General features: G+C 40.3%; 1 pseudogene; it reads left to right on the top strand.

Annotated features, from left to right (window-relative positions):
* The first annotated feature begins 294 nt into the window (after positions 1–294).
* LOC100464934 lies at positions 295–1,638 on the top strand (annotated as a pseudogene).
* The last annotated feature ends 4,329 nt before the right edge of the window (positions 1,639–5,967 follow it).

The following is a 5,967-nucleotide window of genomic DNA, read 5'->3' as shown; positions in this document are numbered from 1 at the left end:
CACTCCCCCTTCCCCCTCCCCCCAACTCCCTTCTAGGTCAGTCTCTTTCTCCAGTTAAAGGTTACTTTTTCTTGAAGCATAAAAAAAAAAAAGCGGTCTAACCAAACTCTGCTCTGAAACACTTCCTGTTTTTCCTGCCCGACTCCATCACCGGAATGGGGGTAGGTAAGAAAACGTCAAAGTTGGAGCAACTCACTTGCACTTCCGCCTCACTGGTTCAAGAGGGTAGCACGCATGCGCTCCCTGGGTCAGTGAGGTTAACTTCCATTCCCATCGTGCCCTGCAAGCTAAATCATGGAGCTCGCGGAAGAACTCGATCTTAGCTCTGAAGGACTCCATCTTAGCTCTGAAGGACTCCATCTTAGCTCGGAAGAACGGTACGACTTTAATAGGGGCGAATCGTTTAGAAATGAGAAAAGATCTAGTGAAGATATTTTCTGGGACTTTCGGATAAACATCTTGGGTGAAAGGGATGACACCCCAGGTCATTTCTGCGACAAATGCAAATTACTGATTAAAATATATGGGCGATGATTCCATGCAAGCATGCTTTTTGCTATGCCTGTGCTATGTTACATGAAAAAGAAGGCGATAAGTTGTGTCCAGGCTGTAGTAAATATGTTCACTGAATTGAGGAGCATGCACAAGGTTCTCTGTTCATGTGCAGCACTGTTCCAGGATGCAAGAGAACGTACTTGTCTCAAAGAGATTTAGATGCTCATATCAACCACCGCCATATGAGATCCGGAGACCTTGCTGCCTGTCCTTAACTTGAAAATGTTCATCCTACGTATTGCTCCTGCACCACATGAAATTTCTGATTGTTTTATAAGGCTGCCAGACAAGCATCATATGAACTATATTCCAACAAGGCAACATAGTATACCACCACCTCCTTTCCAACACGTACTGCACAAGCCATGTAATCAGCCATAAGAAGATATTTGTGCTCCTCCAGGGGAATTCATTGTACACAGCTTCACCTCAATTTCCTTCAGTGAGTCAGGAAACCTTTATATTTCAACAAGAAAACTTAGCAACTTAATAACTGTCCCTATTCAGAATGACTCAAATTCAGGTGCTTGAGAACCACTACCTCCTCTCTCCACGCCTGAGCTCGCCATCATCCTGAATATCGGGGTCAACCAATGGTATTGAACTCTCATCATATTATGTCTCCAGAGCAACATTCTGTACCATACTGTCAACTCCACCACCAGTAAGCCATCAAATAGCACATCCTTCCCAGGTCGCCATCTACTTCTCACTTGATTCACAGCCAAGCTTCAGGTCTACCATTGACTTCTTCTCCATCGCCTTCTCCATAGACATATTATTGCTCAGATGCTACCTTATATGAAATATTTTCTTCCAGGACCTGTTCCGCTTCAACAGGATAGTTGACTTGTAAGTACACAACCTTCTCACCATTGTAATTCACACTCTTTACCCCAGTTCACTGAAAGTCAAGGAACTCAGAGTCCCCCGTTTATAAAACTAGGGGAAGGGGAAGTCAGGATGTGGCCTGCACCCAGAGGCCCAACCCTTCCTTCATGAGTGTAGGGTCTATCTTCTCAAACCCTACTTTCTGGACTGTATTATCCAGATCAGACAAGATACAAACCACATTACCAATGATAATAGTATTTTGAACAGAAGATATGGTGAGGAAAACAAACTTAAGTATTGTCAACCTTCTAATTAAGTTTTGACCATTTGGGGCAGGAAAGAACCTCTCACAGAGGTAGCTATAAAACACTTAAAGTCGTCTCTTAAAATGGTTTTAAATCTTGACCTTAGGAATGTTTTCAGGCACTTTACAAGTGTGCAGAAAAAGTGGCTCAGTTGAGTACAGCTATGCCTTAACAACTTGCTCCTCTACTGTGGTAAATTGACTCAGAAGCAACCATTTGCAATATTTTTTCCTGAAAAGAAAATTGTGTTCTACTTTCAGAAGTATTGTTTTTGTTAAACATGCTTAGTTGTTTTTTGTTGTTGTTGTTGTTGTTTTAAGATTTTACTTATTTATTTGAGAGAGACAGTGAGCAAGAGAGAGAACATGAGCAGGGGCAGAGGGAGAGGGAGAAGCAGACTCCCTGCTGAGCAGGGAGCCCAATGTGGGGCTCAATCCCAGGACTCTGAGAACATGACCTGAGCCAAAGGCAGATACTTAACCGACTGAACCACCCAGGTTCCCCAAACATGCTTGTTTTTCTTGTGATATATTTTGTTAACTGGGGTAAAAGGAGTAAATTTCAATATGGTTATAAAAAACAATAATGCCTTTATACACAAATCTATTTCTCTATAACTCCTAATCTTCTTGTTTCTAGGCCTAAATTACTTTTTCTTTTTAAATAGGCTCCATGGTGGAGCCCAACATGGGGCTTGAACTCACAACCCTGAGATCAAGACCTAAGCTGAGGGGCACCTGGGTGGCTCAGTCGTTAAGCATCTGCCTTTGGCTCAGGGCATGATCCCAGCGTTCTGGGATCGAGCCCCACGTCATGCTCATCCTCTGGGAGCCTGCTTCTTCCTCTCCCACTCCCCCTGCTTGTGTTCCCCCTCTCACTGGCTGTCTCTCTGTCAAATAAATAAATAAAATCTTTAAAAGAAAAAAAAACTAAGCTGAGATCAAGAGTTGGACACTCAACCCACTGAGTCACCCGGGTTCCCCCCAGATTGCTTTTTCTTTAATGGAGCTGAGGCTTTGTGACCCAAACTATTTGCAGGCTGAGCCCTGTCCTGGATTCTGGAAGCCATACAAACCAAAAGTATGAGTAGTTCTAGCCCTAATCTGTCAAACCAAGCATCAGATTCCTCTTGCTTCTCCAACCCGGACCTTATGTACCATTTATAATGGGGCATTGCCTCTTTGCTGTGTTAAAAGATAAACTGAGTTATACACAACTAATGAATCGTTGTACATCATATCAAAAACTAATGATGTACTATACATTGGATTATTGAATTTAAATTAAAAAAATAAAAATATATATAACTTAAATACAAAATAAAAATCTATTCATTAATACCAAAAAAAAAAGATAAACTGAGGAGGAGGGGTGTCTTGCTGGCTCAGAGTCCCATGCTCTTGATCTTGGGGTCATGAGTTTGAGCCCCACACTGGGTGTACAGATTACTAAAAAAAAATAAGCAAACTTTAAAAAAAAGACAAACTGAGACATATTAAACATTTTAAGAGTTTATTTGAGCAAAAATCAATTTGAATCATGCAGTATCCAATTTTGCAGGTAGAAATTGCTTTGATGAGCTATATAAAATGAAAGACATATAGATAGATGGGAAAAGGGACAAGGAAGTTATACCAGGCAAAAACGCAGACTGGTTATTGCAAGGTTACTTTCCTTTAGGGGATGGCAGGACTCTATCAGGCACATTACTTAACTAGTGCTGGTCAGGTGATTCCAATTGACTGGTTTAAGATTCCATTTCTGGGAGAACTGAAACTGCAATTAAGTTATGTCTTGGTTTGGTGACATGGGGCTTGGCATAAATGACTCCATTTTGTTGTCTTGTTTTTACACCTGAAAGCCATAGCTCACCTCATACTCTAAATCCAGCTACTAAGGTCTTTTCTCTTCCTGTGTGAGAACCTATCTGGGTAATTTATTAGGTAGCATAGGCCCTCTAGGATCGTGACGTTGACTATTCTTTGCCAGCGTAAGGGTAAATCTAAAAAAACTACTTTAACAAATTCCCTAGTGCAAAAAGTAGAAAAATTTCCTCCCCCGGCCTCCACTTTTCTCTTAAAATTTCCTTCAGAAAATGAGATTATAATTGCTAGCTCAGCCTCTTTAAAATGCATGTAAATGTTTTTCAAAGCTAAATAAGCCTCTTCCAGTTTTACATACCAGGAATGTCATTGCTGGGGCCCAAGGAGCCACCTCTTTGAAAATGAACACCAACATGGGTTAACATGTATAGAAAAGGGTAAGAGTTTGTTTGTTTGTTTTTTGGTCTATACAATCTCTTTAGCAGATTGCCTGTTGATGCACGTCGCAGTCTTGTTCAGTGCTTATTCAGTAATAAAACCATTTCATTCTATGTTTTATGAAGAAGTTTTATTGGCTTGGCAGGAAATTTTATATTTAATTATATTTTCCCAATGATTTGGCACTAAGGATTTATCTGGCAATTCCTGAATTGGGTGGATCAGCTGAAAGTCTTGCAGACACACAACAGTAAGATAAGAAACCCTGAATTAAGTCTCCTTTCTCGCTTTCTACTATTTTGGAATACTAGCCAGATGAACTACCCTCTCCAAATTCAAGATTTTATTATTGAGGAAGCATAGGTGACACCAGCTCTAAAATCCCTTCAGGATCACTATTAGCTTTGATGGTAGAAAAATTGTAGAAAGCCAGAAATGTTGCCTGCAGGGCTTTTCTTAAATTGTTAATATTCTCTATCATATTTGGAATGGACATATATATAAGAATCCAGTCTTAATGGTGGTGAGGACTGTTTCTTTGATTTGGACAAATGAACATATTTGTAGGGGTTCTTAGACGTGCCTCATTCGAAGCATACAAATTGGTGGTATTTACTGGATGACTATTATTCTAAGGAGAATGTAAAAAGTGATTTGATAACCAGAAAGACTGAGAACAATGGAAGAGCAAATGGGAAAACTAAAGCACTTTCTCTTCCATAGAACCACCCTCTTTTCTTTGCTGTACCAGTTCTCTCTGCATCTCTTAATCTTTCCCTACATGAAATTGACTCCTGAGAAGAAGGAAGCAACCATCTTTTAGATGGTGGTTTCCTTCGTGAGTAGATTTCCCTGGGTGGAAAAACAAGGGCACAACTTCTCCAGCTGGTAACTAATTACCTGCCCTGTATGAGGGCACATGCTTGTATGCCTGGAGTCCTAGCCTGATTCCACTTCATGTCTCAGCCCTGAAATCCACTTCTAAGAGTTCCTTAGGAAACACACAACCTGTAGCTAGGAAACCAAGCATGATAAAGAAATGTGATCAAGAAATAATCGGGACTTGGAATAAAAGATTATGTCTCTGTATGAAGGCAACAGGATAGAGTGGCTGCATTGGCCACATGGAAAAAGACAAAAAACAGTGTTAGGCCTGATAAATATCAACATGAGAAAAGAAACCAAAGTGCTATATAAACCTACATTTTTGTCTCAATAGGCATACCTCCTTTTATTGTGCTTTACTTTACTGTGTTTCACAGATATTGCATATTTTACAAATTGAAGTTTTGTGGCAACCCTGCGTTGAGCAAGTCTATTGGTGCCATTTTCCCAGCAGCATTTGCTGACTTTGTGTCTCTGTGTCACATTTTGATAATTCTCATAATAATGAAAAATTTGAAATACTGTACTTTTTTATGGTGATCTGTGATCAGAGATTTCAACTCACTGAAAGCTCAGATGATGGTTAGCATTTTTAGCAATAAAGTATTTTAAAATTAAGGTATCCACATTGTTTTTTTGAACACAATGCTATTGTGCACTTGATAGACTACAGTATATTGTAAACATAACTTTTATATGCACCAGGAAACCAAAAAACTTATTTGACTTGCTTTATTGTGATATTTGCTTTATTGAAGTGGTCTGAACCAAACCCACAATATCTCCAAGGCCCATATAATGAAAACCTGCCCTTCCAATTCAGATCACCTGTGAGGCTGATGCCATGGAGATGCTATTCAGGCGTCCCAGGTAATCCACTTGCGTTTCTCACCAGATAGTATTAATCCTTTTTTTTTTTTCTTTTTAAAGATTTTCCTTTTGGGGCACCTGGGTGGCTCAGTCAGTTAAGCATCTGACTCTTGATTTCAGCTCAGGTCACGATCTGGGGGGCATGAGATTGAGTCCCTCCTCAGGTTCTGCACTGGGCATGTAGCCTGCTTAAGATTCTCTCTCTCCCCCTTTCCCCCACCCCACCCTGGCACGCTCTGTCTCTCTCTCTCTCTCTC

This window comes from Ailuropoda melanoleuca, chromosome X, assembly GCF_002007445.2.
Source record: "Ailuropoda melanoleuca isolate Jingjing chromosome X, ASM200744v2, whole genome shotgun sequence".
NCBI lineage: Eukaryota > Metazoa > Chordata > Mammalia > Carnivora > Ursidae > Ailuropoda > Ailuropoda melanoleuca.
Note: the sequence above shows the minus strand (reverse complement) of the source record. Positions and strands in the feature narration are given on the sequence as shown.